General features: G+C 44.3%; 1 long non-coding RNA gene across 2 annotated transcripts in view; it reads right to left on the bottom strand.

Annotated features, from left to right (window-relative positions):
- Nucleotides 1-13,355, bottom strand: part of LOC127665154 (uncharacterized) — a 191,761-nt gene extending 178,406 nt beyond the window's left edge. For both annotated transcript variants that reach the window (XR_007973324.1, XR_007973323.1), the window contains exon 1: nt 13,097-13,355. This is a non-coding gene — a long non-coding RNA (uncharacterized LOC127665154). The remainder of the gene's footprint in view (nt 1-13,096) is intronic.
- Between the last annotated feature and the right edge of the window lie 6,401 nt (nt 13,356-19,756).

The following is a 19,756-nucleotide window of genomic DNA, read 5'->3' as shown; positions in this document are numbered from 1 at the left end:
AACTTTTCTGAAAGCGTAGTTGCACTGCACGTACTCTATAAAGAATGCTCATGAGCTGGAGATGTAGCTCAATCCGTCTGCTGAACTTTTCTAGTATCTATGAAGTCTTGGGTTCAATATCTAGCTCCAGTACCACAGTACCCCGCATGGTGGTGCACACATGATCCTAGCGCTTGGGAGAAAGCTAGCCTATATGCAGTACCATCTTCAATGCCGACCCTTCTAAGTGTTAAGAGCACAAACACACCAGAAGCCCTAGATCCTCTGCAGGATCAGGTGTCAGGTATTAGGACCAAGAAGTTCTCAACTCAGCTGAGCTTGCAAATCAGCAAATTATGAAATTTCCTGAAGCATAGTGGCCACAGAGATCTCCTCAATAAACAACCCCCTGAGGCACAATCCCAGCACTCAGGAGGCCAAGGCAGAAGAACTATGATGAGTTTGATAAGACCCCAACTACATAGTAAGTTTGAGGCCAACTGGGGCTCAAGAATGAAACCCTGTCTCAAATTCAAATAAAAAAACAAATGTGTGTGTGTGTGTGTGTGTGTGTGTGTACATTTTACTGACCAAGGAGTAGAGTATAGATCACACAGGAACTTGAAGAATCATCCCTTCATCTGGCCACACGAGCTGGAAAGTAAGGGGATTCTTACAGTCTGAAAACTTAGAATTCAACGCTGGCCTTCATTCCAAGTAAAAGTACAGTTGTATGCATAACAGGATTTTCATGCATACTTTGGTAGTTCTTTAGTTTGTCAATTTTTCAACATTTAGATGTATGTATCTGGGTCTCCACTTACAATCTGGCTTTGGGTAGCACAAATATCAGGGGTGGGGCTGCCTGTCAGGGAAACTGAGTTTCAGGGCAGCTAGCCAACCTTCCTGATGGCACTGGGCCCACGAACTGAAGCGTCCGGACCACAAATCACCATGAGAGAAAACTTCCCCTCAGCATTCCAGTTTTAAAGTACATGTGTTGGGGTTCTATGTTTCTCTCTCGTCCTCCCTCCCTCCTTCCGCCCCCATATATATGATTAGAGCAGCCCCAAAGGGTGCCAAAAGGACCTCGTAGCCCCGCCTCCCACAAACAGCCTGAGCTTTCTCACCAGCAGAGCACTGAAGGCAGCCTGTCATCTACAGGGCGGCTCCGCATGTGCACACTTGCAGGTACCTGCGCTGTAGACAGAACCCTTGCAGTGGGGAAGCAAGTGGAGACACATTGCCTCAAGAACTCACAAGATGAAGCCTGAGGCTTCTCAATGTATATCTTTACAACTCTAAACCCAAAAGTGCATTAGCGTTCCTGCCAAACAGGCTGCGCCGCAGTTTTGAAAGACCACATATAATGCCTTCCTAAGACCTGTACTTAGAGGGACCTTTCATCCAAAACATTTAAAGTGCTTTACAAGTTCAGAGCTATTCATCCTAGTGCTCCAGGGAGGTATGCAGCTGGCCAGGGTTATATTCACCGGTGAAGAAACTGAGGCACGCTGACAGCCTAAATACCGTTCTTCAAAAGTTTTGCTTCTTACAGACGAATGGCTTTAAGCACCCTTGCCCCCAGAGCCATACCAGCTGATACGAAAGAAAGAAGTGATTTGCATAATTTCTACAGAAATTAAATAGTACACTACTGAAATCTATACTCTACTGCGGTTCTTTGGACCAGAGAGGTCATAAAAAGAAATTATGAATACTGCACTGAAAATGGCTTATCATTAAATCTGAGATACTACTGCCTTTCAAGATGCAAAGTCCACAATCACAAATTCCAAGGCAGAAATTTCAGCAGTTTTCTCTTTTACAACCCAAATGGAATCAGGCTTTTTACACCTTTGGCCAAAAGCACTTAGCAAAGATGATTAGCATATTCTCTCTGGAATAGATGGGATCAATACAAAGCCCTGGAGATTGGGTTCACAGGCTTTTAGTGGAAGGTAAGTGTCCCAGAGGCAGTCAGCCTAAAGGGGATGGGGCAGCTCACTGACGGGGGACTGAGGAGTTGATGGGGAGCAGCTAGGGGCTGTTGTTACCTTCATGTCCTAAGAACACCAAGTGTGTATTAAGTACTTGTATCTGTTGTCAAGGTAACTAGCATTCGAAAGTGCTTACTGCACCTGCTGACCTCTGACCTGCCTCTTTATTAAGTGGCCTGTTTTACAGACAAGGAAATTGAGGTTCAGAGAGATTAACAGAAGGGGTTGGAGATAGGCCCAGCAGTGGAATGCTTGCTACACATGCAAAGCCCTGGGTTGTATACCTTAGTACATCAAAACTGAAATAAAAATGGGTTTTGTTTTGTTTGGAGACAGGATCTTGCACTGTAGTACAAATATTGGCCTCAGACTCTTGACAAAGTTCTATTTCAACCTCCCAAGGGCTGACTGAGATGATAGGCATAAGCCACCATGGTCAGCATAAAGACTTTTTAATGGTAAAACATCATTTAAAGGAAGATTAGTAGATTCACTCTCAAAGACCTTACAGTAGAAGTAGACAATATTCAATCAACAAACCAAACTGTATAGTACCAGAAATTTTTTTTATTATTATTTTTACCATAGACTCCATATCCAAAAGTAGACACAGGGTGTCCAGTGTTATCTTCAGCTACATACTGAGTTTCAGGTAAGCCTGAGCTGCATGAGACCGTGCCTCAAAAAATAAAATAGAATTTTAAGAGATGGGCATAGTGGCACACAGCTGTGATCCTAGTGAGTCTAAGACAGGACCATTAATGGTCTGAGGCAAGCCTGGACTATATGTTAACTTTCTGCTGAGACTTGCTTAAAGTGTAGGATTCTGTCTCTAAAGAAAAGGGAGTTATCAAAAAGGAAGGTACAAAGTTCCTTGGTAATGCTCTAGATTCCAAGCTGGGACCCTGGGTCATTGGAGGACAGCTTGCTGAGAGGAATCTACCACTGGGCAGACAGATCACAGAACTCTACCTTACTGCCAGTGGTGTGCCAGGATGCCTATGTTTGTAAGGGCAGATCTCTAAACTCTAAGCTGGTTTTTCTCAGCAGAGAGCATCTAAATGTTTGGGAAGGCGCTCTAAAGGTAATCCTGGGCTAGATAGGTGAATGAATAAACCTATATATTACCAATTAATTACTTTTTCAATTGCATGCATCTTATCTCCCCACCAAGTTTCATTTCAGTCTCCCTGAGATGAGATCCGACAGCTGGGTCACCACAGAGTGAGGTGGACTGGAAACTGTATACTTTAAGCTGCCGATTGATCTCACTTCATCAATGACATCAGAAACCTCCCTATTGGGATGACTATAGGCACGGAGACTAGCCTTTTATTTTAACCTATTTCAATTTCAAAAGAGTCCAATAAGGTCAGTTTTACTTGCTAACAGTTTTACAAGAGAGGGAGCTGAGGGCTAAGGAAGCGCCTTGGATTCACTCCACTAAAGGCCACTGAGTTATCTTCCCTGACACATACAGAACTGAAGTGCAGTTGAAGTCCCTAGCTAATTCCTACTTCCCTAGGGGTCTGCACTCCTCCCTCTGGCTTCACACACCACCACTATGAGCAAATACCATGGGCTCCCCAGGAGATGGCTCACAGGGCAAACCGGAGCTCTGGATGGCCACTTTCCAGTCATGACAAACTCTTCCACTGCCTCCTCTTCCTACCTGGCCCCTCCCCGCAACCCCTATCCATCAGAAGCCAAGGGCTGATATCCAATGTACTGAACTAGCTACGGAGATGCAAATGACATCATCCTTCATGACTGCCAGGCTACTTCTCTCAGAACATTGCCATCTCACAGGTGGTTTGTTCCACTGCATGTATTCAACATGGTACGTGTGCTTAGACCAACCTGTTCTCAATCGTGCTTCATGATTCCTTTTAACACAGTTCAATTTCTCTTGTTTTCAACATGATGGCCTGCAATCCTAACTCAACTGGAGAATTAGCCATGTAATTGTGAGCACATCCTCTTAAAATCGTACTCCCTCTACTAATACAAGCTTGGTTCACATAAACTCTCTCACTCTCTCTCTCTCTCTCTCTCTCTCTCTCTCTCTCTCTCTCTCTCTCTCTCAACTGCAAACTTCTGTGGGCAAGTATTAGAAGGGAGCACATTCCACCAGCAGTGGCGGAGTGTTCCTCTTTCTCCACATCCTCGCCAGTACCTGCTGACTTCTGAGTTTTTGACCTTAGCCATTCTGACTGGTGTGAGGTGAAATCTCAGGATTGTTTTGATTTGCATTTCCCTAATGATTAATGATGTTGAACATTTCTTAAGGTGTTTCTCAGCCCTCCGAAGTTCTTCATGTGAAAATTCTTTGTTTAGCTGGGTATCCCACTTTTTAATGGGGTTATTTGATTCTCTGGGTTCTACATTCTTGGGTTCTTTGTATATATTAGATATTAGCCCTCTGTCAGATTTAGGGTTGGTAAAGATCCTTTCCCAATATGTTGGTTGACATTTTGGCCTTTTGGCAGTGTCCTTCGCCTTACAGAAACTTTGTAGTTTTATGAGGTCCCATTTGTCAATTCTTGATCTTAGAGCATAAGCTATAAGCTTGGTGTTCTATTTAGAAACTTTTCCCCTGTGCCCATATCCTCAAGGGTCTTCCCCACTTTCTTTTCTATTAGTTTCAGTGTGTCAGGTTTTATATGGAGGTCCTTGATCCATTTGGAATTGAGCTTAGTACAAGGAGATAAGAATGGATCAATTCGCATTCTTCTGCATGCTGACCTCCAATTGAACCAGCACCATTTGTTGAAAAGACTATCTTTTTTCCACTGGATGCTTTCAGCTCCTTTGTCAAAGATCAAGTGACCATAGGTGTGTGGGTTCATTTCTGGGTCTTCAATCCTATTCCATTGATCTGCTTGCCTGACATTGTACCAATACCATGCAGTTTTTATCACTATTGCTCTGAAGTAAAGTTTGAGGTCTGGGATACTGAATCCCCCTAAAGTTCTTTTAATGTTGAGAATAGTTTTAGCTATCCTGAGTTTTTTTGTTATTCCAGATGAATTTGAGAATTGCTCTTTTTAGCTCTATGAAGAACTGGGTTGGGATTTTGATGGGGATTGCACTGAATCTGTAGATTGCCTTTGGCAAGATGGCCATTTTAACTATATTAATCCTGCCAATCCACAAGCATGGAAGATTTTTCCATTTTCTGAGATCTTCGATTTCCTTCTTCAGAGATCTGAAGTTCTTGTCATATAGGTCTTTCACTTGGCGGTTCCTCAGAAAACTGGGCATGACACTTCCGGAGGACTCTGCTATACCACTCTTGGGTATATACCCAGAGGATTCCCCAGCATGCAATAAGGACACATGCTCCACTATGTTCATAGCAGCCCTATTTGTAGTAGCCAGAAGCTGGAAAGAACCCAGGTGTCCCTCAACGGAGGAATGGATACAAAAAAAGTGGTATTTTTACACAATGGAGTACTATTCAGCCATTAGAAACAATGAATTCATGAAATTCTTAGACAAATGGATGGAGCTGGAGAACATCATACTAAGTGAGGTAAGCCAGTCTCAAAAGATGGTATGCACTCACTGATAAGTGGATATTAATCTAGAAACTTGGAATACCCAAGAAATAATCCACATATTAAATGATGTCCAAAAAGAACGGAGGAGTGGCCCCTGGTTCTGGAAAGACTCAGTGCAAGAGTATAGGGGAATTCCAGAACAGGGAAGTGGGAAGGAGTAGATGGAGGAACAGGGGAAGGGAAGAGGGCTAATGGGACTTGCGGGGAGTGGGGACCCAGAAAAGGGGAAAATATTTGAAATGTACATAAAGAATACATCGAATAAAAAAAAAGCAAAAAAAAAGGAGGGAGCACATTAACAAATTCAATTTGCTATTAAGCTTGCAGCCTATTATGTCATGGGTGGTATATTCATCTTCAGACTTTAAGACTGCACATGCCTCTGTCTACTTCTCTGATTCTTGTCCATACAACAGTTAGTAGCACAATCTGCATATGCTGAAAATATTTGTTAGGTTGCTATAAGGGGGTACAATAAGCTCTCAATAAATACCAGTTTCTGTGAACATCAGTGCCATATACATATAGTTATTATATGCATGTATGTATATGTATGGCTGGATCAATAATATAGCCTCTTTCTATGGTGCCCAGGCCAATTCAAATTCCTGGACTTAAGGAATCTTCCTATCACAGCTGTCCAACTAGGTGTAACGATAGAACTATACTACCACATCATCAGAACCAGGTCCTAAGCAGAAAAGGCCTTTAGGAGCAAGCCTATCTCCTCCCAAACCCATCCACCCACACCTCCTGAGGAGGAGGGGCTAGAGACAGCCTGACAATAGGTATATCTCACAGGCTACACATTAACCAAGCTCCACTTTCTGACTGAGAGGGGGGAAAATGATACAGGACATCTAGTCTGCATTCCATGACCTCTGCTTCCTCACCTCTGTCACATAGCATAGGTCCATTATTAACTAAGCCTGCTTCCCTACACATACAAACACACACACACACACACACACACACACACACACAGCATAGGTCCAATATTAACCAAGCCTGCTTCCCTACACACACACACACACACACACAAGCACACTCACACAGGCACACAAGCACACACAAGCACACACATACTCAGAAACCCTAAAAGTAGACAACTTGCTCAGTTGGGCAGTACTGAAGCCTCCGATCTTTGGTCCCTGCTGTCCTGGGCTGCCCATCTGCCCACCAGCACTAATAAAGCTCTTGCCGGAAGGACAGCTCCATTCATCACTTCTCTCTGTCAAGATTATCTCCCCCTTTCCCTCCCCAAGCCTAACACTCCCCAGCTACTCAGTGCTTTGGTTATATATAAGGCACGGGTGTAAGTTTGTCTTCGATGCTTCAAATTCAAACACAGCTTCACAGAAGAAGAGGTCTTTCCCCCAAATACACAGGAAATCACAAAACACACCGATAGAAGCAAAACTACCAGGCCTCCAGGCCTGATCAAACACGTCCATCCATGTTCAGTATCACAGAAAAGGCCCAATCCACACTGCCAGTCACACCCCCATCAAAAAAGCCTCAAATTTAAAATTATCAGTTGAAAAAGAAAATACCCACAATGCTCATTTGTTCGAAACAGAGCAGCGTCAGTTTCACAAGGAGGAGCACACAAGCAAGAGTGACACCCACTCCACAAGGCCACTTTTCAGGTGAATGCTGTATAACATGAGTTGTGCGGGTGTGCCTGAGTCAGGTGGACCAGAACCTGACCCACACAGGGACAAGAACTATACTTGGTCTTCATTCTAACCCAGGTAATAACTGTGACTTTCGCTATTGGCTCGACTCTGACTTCACAGTCTTCCACAGCTGGCTAGTGTTAAAAGAATCAGAACAAAGAAAAGGACAGAAAGAGGGAAGGGAAAAGGGTCAAGTCACTTCAGTCACTGAAGTTTAGAGAAGGCATCTGGGCCTTTGTGTAACAACAACAACAACAACAACAGCAACAAAAAAGGTTTCACCAGGTAAGGGAGAATTAAAACATTTGCATAAAGGTTTTACAAGGTAGAGGAGATAAAAGATTTGAATTTCATGACATAAAAGTTGTACAGCATTCAACTGAAAAGAATACTTAACGCCTTTGACACTGTGAATAAGCGACCCCTCTAAGCAGGTCTGGGCAGTCACCAGGCACACACAGAACTGACCCAAGAGCCATTCCTTCGCCCCTGATAAACGACTGCAGAGGGGATGGTGGCAGCAAGCCTTTGGTGTGGCTGACATCCCAACATAAATTTAACAGCAGACTGTGTGACCTCATCCCGGGACCCGAGCCAGAGTTTTCTCCTGAGATCTCTGAAGTTATCAGATCTGGAAAGCATTTTACTGGCTTTCTCTTTTAGCCCCCTACCCCTCCGAGCCCCACCCCAATCCCACCCCACCCCCCCCTTTTAAAAACACAACAAAGGCAGCACTGACCACAGGAGGCAAGGAGGTACAATCAGAAATGGTCCACACTCCATTACCCTAAATTGCCTGCCAGTGAATGAATATGCATTGTTCCTTGAGTTCAATAGAAAGTAAACAGCTACTCTTGGAAAATACCTCATCTTCATCACACTTTAAATTTCTTCCTTTTGTCTTATATGAAATCCCAAGTCTTGGTTGATATTCCTTCCTCTACTTCATCTCCAGCACATTCCATCCCATTAGCCACAGCACAGCCAGCACTGCGTATGTGTGATACCCTGCCACAGATGCACTAAATACACTTTACCTTCCAGAACGATGTTTCTGCATCTCTCTGAGGAGTTGGTTTCTATCATCTCTTCCTACCCACATCCTCAGGAGGTCGTTAGCCTAGAGGCATGTGAGTGCAGAGTGAAACACAGGATCCTGAGAGTTAGGTACCCACAAAACAGAGGGGTCCACTGCTCTCAGAACCTGGGGCTGAGGAACAGGGAACTTCTATGTTTAAAAACAAAGTGGTCAAGACAGTTGAGTAGGAGAATTAGCTGCTCCTCTCACTCTCAAGGGAAGCACCAGCTGTGGCTGTTCTGTGATGGCTGGTGTCAACTGCCAACCTGACAGAATGTAGTCTCACCTGGGAGACAGGAAGCCTGTGGGGTTGCTGTGATAGCATTACCAGGGATGGGAAGATCTGCTCACTGTGGGTGGCACATCCCATGGCTGGGCCCCTGGGCTGTGGTGGAGAAAGGCAGCTGAACAGCAGCTGGCATCCATCACGGCCTGCTTTTTTATTGTAAATGTGATGTGAACAGCTGCATCGAACGCCTGATGCCTTCCATGGCTTCCCTGCTATGACAGACTATGGCCTTGACCCATGAGCAGAATAAACCCTTTCTCTCTTAAGTTACTTTGCCCTCAAAGTAGTTTATGGAAGACAGGAAAAGCAATAAGGCAGTCCCCAGTGCCAAAGGGAAAGAGCTGGATAGGATCCAAGGGTGTGAGAAAGAGAAAGAACGATACCATCACCCACTGTTCCCACAGTGTGTCTGTGTACCCACTATGTCTAGAATGGGAGGACTGGGCACGAGGGTGTGGGGAAGGAGGGACATGTGTGTCAGGAGCTGGACAATTTATTAGCTGCTATAAAACATAAGCAATCAATAAACAATATTTCAACTAAATCCTACTTCTTTCCACTGATTCTCTTTAGGAGACAACAAGCTGATACCAAAACACTCTACTCTGCTCACCCCTCCTCATTTAGTGCGTGTCTCCTGTATCCACACACGAATTTAGAAGCACAGAGCAGCAGAGGGAGGCCACCATTATAACCACGCAGGACTGAAGAATTCAATCAGTTAATGTTTCAGGCTCTGCCCGTCAAACGCTGACAGCTAGCAATCAATGTAAGAAGTTACTTTGCAAAATGGATTTTTTCCCTTTCAAATATGAGACTGGGAAGCCTGAGTGCTGGGCTTCCCTGGAACATAGCCAGCTTCCGCTTTGAGTGTTGGGTTCTGTTTCTAGAAGACAAGAGCACAGGGCTTTGCTACTAAGGCTGCTCTTAAGAACTATTGGGGTTTTCTCTGCAAACTTATTCAGCTCTTTTTCGTCTCCATTTTAAATCTCTCTCCATGGTGGGCCTACATGCTTAGGTAATATACATACAGATGTTCAGACAGAGAGATGGGTGAGTACTACATGCTTAGGTAATATACATACAGATGTTCAGACAGAGAGATGGGTGAGTACTACATGCTTAGGTAATATACATACAGATGTTTAGACAGAAAGATGGGTGAGTACTACATGCTTAGGTAATATACATACAGATGTTCAGACAGAGAGATGGGTGAGTACTACATGCTTAGGTAATATACATACAGATGTTCAGACAGAGAGATGGGTGAGTATTACATGCTTAGGTAATATACATACAGATGTTCAGACAGAGAGATGGGTGAGTACTACATGCTTAGGTAATATACATATAGATGTTCAGACAGAGAGGGGTGAGTACTACATGCTTAGGTAATATACATACAGATGTTCAGACAGAGAGATGGGTGAGTACTACATGCTTAGGTAATATACATACAGATGTTCAGACAGAGAGATGGGTGAGTACTACATGCTTAGGTAATATACATACAGATGTTCAGACAGAGAGATGGGTGAGTACTACATGCTTAGGTAATATACACACAGATGTTCTGATAGAGAGATGGGTGAGTACTACATGCTTAGGTAATATACATACAGATGTTCAGAGATATGGGTGAGTACTACATGCTTAGGTAATATACACACAGATGTTCTGATAGAGAGTTGGGTGAGTACTATCTCTGCATGCCTTTGTTTCTCAGTGAAGAAGTATCATGGCCCCAGCTCCTGCAGTGCTATGCCAGTCCCTACAGGGGCACCTCTCTGCCTCAGCCTGCAGCACCTCAGGTCCATAAACCAGGACTCCTGATAATAGCTGGCAATTCAACCAAGCAAGTCTTCCAATATCCCCCTTCTTTTTTGTTGTTTTTTTGTTTTGTTTTGTTTTGTTTTGTTTTTCGAGACAGGGTTTCTCTGTATAGTCCTGGTTGTCCTGGAACTCACTCTGTAGACCAGGCTGGCCTCAAACTTAGAAAGCTGCCTGCCTCTGCCTCCCAGAGTGCTGGGATTACAGGTGTGCGCCACCACCGCCTGGCTAATATCCCCCTTCTTAATGACATCAAACTCATCAAGCCCTTTCTGAAAACTCAGCATGGCATCCTCCACCCACCCCCAAGCCAACACCAGTTCTATGGAATGAAGCACCAGCTCCAGGAGTCAGGCTCCATCCACTGAGGATGCTGTGTGGGCGTTACCGCTTCCGTGTGTTACTCTCATGGACACGGGAGCCCTGAAAGCTTAATGTTTATTAAAGAAATATTTACTGCTACAGTGGATACCTCTTCTTCAGTTCTTTCAGAAACAAAGAAAGGCCTAGCTAGTAGAGGCTCTTGCTGAGCGAGATGTTCAGTTCCTTGAACCTGAGGCAGGAGGACAGAACTAACTCCCTAAATTGTCCTCTGACCTCCCTGGGCCTGTCTGACAAGCCAGGGCATACGCATGGGCACACAAATGAAAAACTAGTTAAGTAAGCATTTTGGAGTGAGAAGGATTTACACTTTGTGGTGCAGACCTGAAATCCTAGCACTCACTCGCAAGGCAGAAGCTCAAAAGTACAAGGCCATCCTTAACTATATAAGCATTGGAGGCCAGCCTGGATCACTTGAGACTTTAACTCAAAGGAACTGATGATGATGATGATGATGATGATGATGATGATGATGATGATGACCACGACGACGAAGACAATGAGGACAACAATGAATAATAAGGCAAGGTAAGTACTGTGATGATATTAATTTTATAATTAAAGAAACTAGAACAGAGATGTTAAATAGTTTGCCTAAGACCACAGCGCTAGAAAGAGGCCAAAGCAAGGCCTGAACCATTCGACAGCATCATGCTGGTGGTGCTGCTGGCTTCCTCGATTTCAAATTTTACAGATATACGGAGGCTGTACCTTTCATATCATGAGTCCTAGAAGCCAACTTATTAAGATCTAGACTCACAGGAGTCCAGTACCCAAAGAACGCGGCTGAAGAACAGCGTGGATCCGCCCCTGGAGGGGCCTTTCTTTGCCTTGTGCCCCGGGAGAGACAGGACGAGGGCACCTTGGCTCAGAATTATGGATGGCTGAGACTCCAGAGCAGTTGATCCTTTAGCCCACCTGCTTTCAGTTAGCTGAAGAGATTTCATCTCCTGAGCAGAGTGCATACCAGGCAGGGCTGGGGTGGGCCGCGTCAAGGCCGTCACTGTTTACATCTCCTGAACCCGGAGGTCAGTTCAAAAGGGCAGCAGTAAATTACGGAGCTGTTGCAGTCACCCTGGGGCAGATGGGAGAGAAGGAGGAGTGGGGAGCCCTCTTGCAGGTCCCTCTTTACACACTCTCTTACAAGAAGGTGCTGCCAAGTGCTGGGGTATTCCAAAGTGAAAGGTGAACTCGATATTTTTAACCTAAAAAAAAAAAAGTATCGTTTGCGAAACTCAGTGTTCAGGAATCTAACGTTATCAATGAGAACCATTCAGAAGACTCCCTCGCGTGACACAAGTGCGGGGGAACCTTTGGGGGCAATCCTAGGGTATGCAGACACTTAAAATGGAGGATGAATATGAAATACATGCTACAGCTGGGATTTAAAGTGGAAGCGAAAGCACAAAACCTCCACCTAGCACCAAGGGTTAGGAAGCATGTTCGCTTGAACACTGGCGAATGTCCTTTCTGTATTCGCTTGCTTGAAATGTACTCTCTGCCCCTCTCTGTGTGTCTCTTTATCTTTGTCTCTCTCTCATATGCACACACACTCATATACACACAGACACACACAGACACACAAAGACACACACACACACAGGCAAAAGCCTTCTCAAAGCAACCTAAATCCTTTAGGCTAAATACACAGAGGAAAGAAAGTTTTGCACCCTTCTATTACTGCTGTAGATGTAACCCCAGGCCTTGTGGATGCTTAGTAGAGCTACCATTGAGGTGCACCCTAGCCCAAGACACAAAATACCCTCTTGACCCCACCACCGCCTCTACCTTAGGAACTCAAAACTGGATCAAGTACACACAAACAGAAAGGAAAGACTGGAAGAAACAGTACAGGAGAGGTAGGTCCTATCCCACACAGTGTTTGCTCAGTCCTTCATCAGAGCTAGGTAAGTCTCTGGCCCTTGTCAATAGAAGCTTTGTTCTGTAATTCAGGAGCCAGGTTTCTTTTTGCCCAAGCAGCATACAAATCTTGAGAAAAAAAAGTGTGGCAGAGGACTGGGGATATTGCTCAGTTAAAGGAATGTTTCACTGATGCATGAAGCCCTGGGTTCAATGCCAGCCCCACATAAAACTAGGACTGCTGGAGCTCTGCTGTAAGATCAGTATTCAAGGGTAGAGGCAGAAGGATCCTAAGTTCAAGGTTATCCTCAACTGCTTAAGGAGTTGAGGCCAGCCTGGGCTACATAACATCCTGTGTGAAAGAAAAGAGAGAACGGATGGAAGGCACCCAATTAAACAGTGTTTGCATACTTTATCAGGATGGACAGACTGACCTCTTCAGGAGATGTCTCCTTGGGGATAAGCTGTGGTCTCCTCGTTGAAACCTGAGTTTCATCTTCCTGTTTTGACAAGAGCTATCTTGAGTAAGAGCCTGCCGTCTTATAAGTTATCCCATAACTCACTCCCTTCAGTAACTCTGTGGAACAGGAAGGAGGTCAATCTGGGAGTTGTGAACGTATCTCTCTTAATCATACACTTGCGACTTGTAAGGCAGTCAGTTTCAGCTGGTCACTGGATGGCCATCACTCATTCACATCTGAAACAGAGCACAGGACACAGGTACTTAGAAACACCATGCCCGAAAAAAGGCATCTTCATACCTTAAAAGGTATGTTTTTCACCCAGTGTTCTCATCCTTTATAACGCTGAGACCATTTAATAAAATCCCTTACATTGTGCTGACTCTAAACCATAAAATTAGTTTTGTTACTTCTTCATAACTGTAACTTTCCTACTTTGATGATTTGGAATGTAAATATCTGTGTCTTCCAATGTTCTTAGGCAACCCCTGGGATATTTGTCCATTTGAAACCCCCAAAGGTATCTTGACCCATAGGTTGAGAACTGCTGCCTACGCTACATCTGTGCAGTTACTTAACCATCAGAATGAATCTTCCCAAACCAGGGACCTCAGCTATGCGAGAGGCAAGACTTATATAGCAAACCATTGAGAAAAATGTCAGGATTCAGGACCTTCTATATCAAACATGTACAGCGCATTGACCCACTGGGACATGACTTCAATTAGTGTAACCAACGTGGAGTGTTAAGCTAGTGTTAGGCCATCAACCCTGTGAAGTAAAAGGAAGATCACTGGGACATCTTACCAAGCCACTGGTTCACAAAGAAGAGCCAGAAGAGAAAACTTACCACCGAGCTTAAAGAGAAACACCAGAGGCTGCCCTGCGTTGCGTGTCAAGATCATCAATCTGCCCATTTCTCCACACTATGGGCATTAAGAAAACAAGGCCTTCCACAGTCTAAGTTCCTAAGTTTTCTTATTAAAGGAAGTAAACATCTTTGTTTGGGTCCGATGTGGATGTTTGGGTAGATTTCTCACTTGCTACAAAACTGGTCTTGTTTTGGGAGGGTCTTTTATCAAAACTATGTTCTCTACACCTCTAACCACAGTTGAAAACACCTCAGCTACAGAGATAAGAATGCCGTCTGCTTGGCTTTTGCCAGGGAAAAAACGCACGGAGGGAGGACAAGCAACAGAAACCATCTCCTGCAGGTTCAACTCAACTTCATTAGCAGCGCTGTCCTTCCCAACAGCCTGGGGTTTCATCAGACTGGCAACTGGCTCAGTCCCAGTAGGACATGATGGCCTCCCAGCCACTGGATGGGACTGGGGACCCTCAGGAGGAGTCTGCTCCACAACATTTCACTCTCCAGGAAGATTTTGTAAGAAATGCTTAGATTGGATAAAGACATGATACGTTTCGGACAAAAGATGACAGGGGGTAGGGCTTAAGTAACAGAGGGCACTAGAGAAGTCTCTCAATTGCTTTTCAACAAAATGGCCACTTCAAGGATTTGGGCTGACAATGGCAGGAGAACAGAGATCTGAACAACAATGTCAGGACACATCTTTGACACATCTTTTGACAGCTGTGATCGCACTCTGAAGATAAAACTCTCTTTTAAATAATAACCATTGTGGTACATTTTAATAGAATGGTAAAATTAAAATACCCTTTTAATAAAAGGATGAGCTACCATCCCTTTTAAGTTTTTTTTTTTTTTAAATGATCATTGATTTTAAAGAGCTTTCTAATAAGATTATCTGTCCTACGGTAGAGAGCAAAGAAGAGCTCTCTAACCACACGGAAATGAACTGAGCTCAGCTAAACTTGCAACACCAGACAGTCCTACCCAAACAGTCCTAAACAGACAGAAAAGACAAGTCCTTGGACATTCTGGGTGTGCCAAGGAAACACACTGAGAACAATGCCAGGCTGAAGAGACATCTCAGCTGCTACTGGCACCTGCCAGCAAGCCTGAGCTAAATCCCCAGAAGCCACGCAAAGGAGGAAAGCACCAGCTCCCATAAATTGTCCTCTGCCCCCCACACCTGCCCTGTGGCACACATGCCCATACACATACACAATAATAAAATGTATATATTACAACATCTCACTCTGAATATAAAAGTCAGCACACATACACACACACACACACACACACAAAGTCCTGCTAACCAACGCCATATTTTTTAACGTGGATCTAACATGTCTTAACAAAGTTACCACCTCCCAATGCACACCCTCCACCCACACAGCCTCAGCTCCCGGGTGACTTCAGCTTCACCTGTGGTGTGAATTACTATTTGGATGACAGGTTTCTTAGAACTTAAATCACACTCAGGCTGTTTTGCCTTCAGTGTTGACACTGTGCAAATGGAAAGAAACCGGTCTTGGTAAACACGGCCCTGACCACCATGGAGGTCAGGGGAATGTTGATCCTAGGCCCAAAGAACAAGGCAACATACACCACAGACGCGGTGTCTGTTAGACATGAAGCATCTGGAGCCTCGGAGCACCCACCCCGGCTCTGCATTCCCAAGCCACTGAACTGTGAAGGCCAGAAGGACGCCGTTTGCTAAAAATGGAGGCAGACAGCTGCGTGTCAGACTGTGACATGATCTTTTCAAAATCCCAAGGGCTCATGCTACCTCAAACAGCCAAGGGGACAACCTCCTCCCCTTCCTCCTCCTCCTCCTCCTTTCATTCCTCCCCTTTCTCCTCCTCTCACTCCTCCTTCTCTTCCTCCTCCTCCCCCTACTATCCTCCTTTTAAGGTAATACCACCTAACCGCATTTGAGGTCAGAAAAAGTCCCCTTGACCACCTGAAGAGCTCTGCCATATTTGATCTTCAAAATGAAAAGGCAGGAAGTTAAAAGTAGTAGTTAAATGCTCGAGTTCTATCTGGAAACCAGAGATCAATGCAGGACACAGACCAAAAGAAAGACAACTTATTTAACAGCACTTAGAGGGTTGTCTTCTGTTAAGTACTGATTTACATACAGGTCAAAAACAAAATTGCTAATGGTAACAGAAGACAACCCGTGTCTTAAATTATCTTTTCAGCCATTTGTATGTACAAGAGAGTTGAGAAATTGTAAGGCTTGCCTGGAGCTGGGTTAAGAAATAACTGACCATGGGGAAATAGAAAAGGCTCTAAAAGAGACATACAGCAAGAAGTGCAGTCAGCAGAATGTCACCAAATTACACCCTTCATCTGCCTTGCCTTTAAAATGCATGCCCTTCAGACACACATGCAGCCAGCACACAGCACAGCCAGGAAGAAAACATTCCACAACCAAAATGACAGCCTAGGAGTTTGTGGCATTTATAAATGACGGCTGGAGATTCGGGTTTCATTTTTCCGTCTAAATAAAATATCCATGGAAATGATCCCCTGACATATAGACTCACACATAAGGCAGGGATCAAGACTGCAATCCCCAGCACTCTAGAGGATGAGGCAGGAGGATTGATGCAAGTTTGGGTGCAGCCTCAGATCCACAGCAAGTGCCATCAAGAGGGAGGGGGGGCAAGTCACAGTTACAAAGAGAGACTTTATGTCAAACGTTTGAAAAGAGATTTATAAACAAAGTAACTCGAGAGCCAAAACAGTGAGCAGGGGAATCAAACTAAGTCCAAAGTCCCTTCTACCAGCCACTGATTGTCCGCAGGGAAATCAGAAGCTGGTTTTGTTGACTTTCCTGGAAATGGCTCATTCCCATAGTAAATTCTTTACTGAACTGTGAACCACATATGCTCAGTTTCAATTAGAATGGAACAGTCTTCCAACACAAATGTTTCTTTGGTTGGTTTTCGAGACAGGGTCTCATCTCACTATGGATTCTGGAGTGGCCCAGGATCTAACTAGCCCAGGCTGGCCTCACACGTCCAGTGAGCCTCCTTGGACCTCCCATGTGCTTGGACAATGGTCACTTACCACCACAGCCAACCCTGAACCCCAAACTTTTAAAGAAGTTTGAGGGACAGAGAGGTAAGAAGAAAACCCTAACAGATAACCAAAACCAAACTGGTATGAGGACAGAAGGAAAGACTATTTTTCACTCAGATTTATATGAAATTCAATCTGGAAATGAGGGGCCTGTTTATACCTGAGGTACCAATATGAACTCTATTCACCCATTCAGGGCAGCCTTTATAAAAGACTATTATGGGCTGTGGATGGATATTTTATATCAATGTTGTATACATATGTATATTTGTTTTACTGCTATGTCAATGATTTGAGAATTACACCGGGAAGTGAACATCTCTCTCTACCTTTCTTTGTTTGGTTTTCAAAGGTTCTGGTTGCTGAAATGTTAAAAGAGATAATTTGTTCCTCCAGGGCCTTGGTCCCCCAAACCTTACAGCTGACATGTCTCAACCTGGGACAGTGGCAGATTCCAAGCTGCGCAGAAGCATTCCTGTGCTGAAGGACTAGGCCGGCAGCTGCCTGCCCTTCAGCACATTGGGCTCACGAAGGCGTGCTGCGGCGCTTGGCCTGTTCCTCTCATTTCCTGGGCTTGACCCCAGTGAGAAGCCTGGGCGTTTGCTGCTGTCCACTTGTTGAGTCACAACAACTCAAGGCTTCAATGCCACACTGAAAGAACCTGACCAGCTGAGAGGTGACAGAAAGCACTTCAGAGACCGGGCATCATCAAGCCCTCTCTTGCTTCTCCTGGAAACCAGTCAAAAAGGAAGTGTTGCTTTCTAATCATCTGTACTGGCTGGTTTTGTGTGTCAACTTGACACCGGCTGGAGTTATCACAGAGAAAGGAGCTTCAGTTGGGGAAGTGCCTCCATGAGATCCAGCTGTGGGGCATTTTCTCAATTAGTGATCAAGTGGGGAGGGCCCCTTGTGGGTGGTGCCATCTCTAGGCTGGTATTCTTGGGTTCTATAAGAGAGCAGGCTGAGCAAGCCAGGGGAAGCAAGCCAGTAAGAAACATCCCTCCATGGCCTCTGCATCAGCTCCTGCTTCCTGGCCTGCTTGAGTTCCGATCCTGACTTCCTTTGGTGATCAACAGCAATTTGGAACTGTAAGCTGAATAAACCCTTTCCTCCCCAACTTGCTTCTTGGTCATGATGTTTGTGCAGGAATAGAAACCCTGACTAAGACATCATCCTAATGAGCCAGTTTTTGAATCTTTTCCCTCAGAAATGCTGTCTTCAATTCTGGTGTGTTTCAATAAGTAAGTGTTTGCAATTGTAACTCAAAAAAACAGGTACCTCTGATCATTTAGACTAATAATGAAGGTCAAGTTTAACTCTAAGTGACTGTTTAATGTTCACCTTTCTGGTACATTTGACATATGTAGATGGCAAACACAGACAGAAAACATGAGAAAAGCTCCAAGTTCCTGAGGCACCATCAGAAACAGTATTGTCATCTAGGATAGTTAGCAGTTAAATTACATGTATAAAAGTGTGTGTGTGTAAAATTCCTCAGCCTGGCTATCTTCCTATAGGAACATGAAAGTCTTAAGAAATCATACTAAAGATGCACACCATTCTCATTTTATCATTAATCAGGAAGATACAAAAATCTGTTCTCATCCTATCACAGATAAGTGTTGTAATGACGAATTCACCTCATTTATAACTAGAGATGTGCAAGGATTCTGAGAAAATAGAATATTCGGCTAAAAAAGATCAGGTATTCAAAGTCATCCTTAACTATATAGCAAACCTCGAGAACAGCCTATGTTATGTAAAACCTATCTTAAATAAACAGGTAAGTAAGCGGCATTCTTACTTATGCATTAGGCAGTGGTTCTCAACCTTCCTCGACCCTTTAGTGCAGCTCGTCATGTTGTGGTGACCCCCCCAAACCATAAAATCATTTCATTATTACTTTATAACTATAATTTTGCTACTGTTATGGATTTTAATGTAAATGTTTAATCTGTAGGATATCTGATATGAGATCCCCAAAGGGGGTAGTAACCTGTGATTTAAGAGACACTGTGTTATGGGCTATACCAGAATTTTTATTCCAATTGACATGATGAATGTAGCAAGGGTTGGGGTGCCAAGTGGGGGTCCTAAATGTATTTGTTTGCATTAAGCAAATGTCTCCCAACTGTCACATTAAGCAACTGACCCAGCATGCCCAAATGAATGCTAAGGCAGGAAGCAGTGGAACCGAACACACAAGTAGAACACCCAGCCACTAAACTGGCATCGGTCTCAGACCGTAGCCAATTGCCAAGCCCTTTCATTCTAGAGAGCCATGGGGCCTCTCTGCCTTCCTGGCTGACGTGAACCACATTGCGGGAGATTGTGTCATGTCATCTCACACTGGAGAGCCCGCAACCAGGCAACATCTACATCAATTCAATTCACAGAAAGGCAGAGCAACTCGGCCCTTGTATTTAATGAAAACTTCTGGGGTTGAATACGAGAAAACTCCTCATCGTAATAAAACCTATCTGCATTACTGAACTGTAGTGGCAAAGTGCCATAAACGTGGCTAAGCAGCTTCCTGAAATATATCAGGAGCACCCCAAATAATCTCTTTCTGGGTTGCTTGTCAAAGTACCCAAGGCTCTACCATCACTTCATGGCTTGAGGATCAAACCTTCTGTTAAAATGCCTCCAATCGTCCCCTTCCCTAAACCTGCTTTAGC

The sequence above is a fragment of the Apodemus sylvaticus genome, chromosome 14 (genome assembly GCF_947179515.1).
Source record: "Apodemus sylvaticus chromosome 14, mApoSyl1.1, whole genome shotgun sequence".
Lineage (NCBI taxonomy): Eukaryota > Metazoa > Chordata > Mammalia > Rodentia > Muridae > Apodemus > Apodemus sylvaticus.
This window is presented reverse-complemented; position numbering and strand designations above follow the sequence as displayed.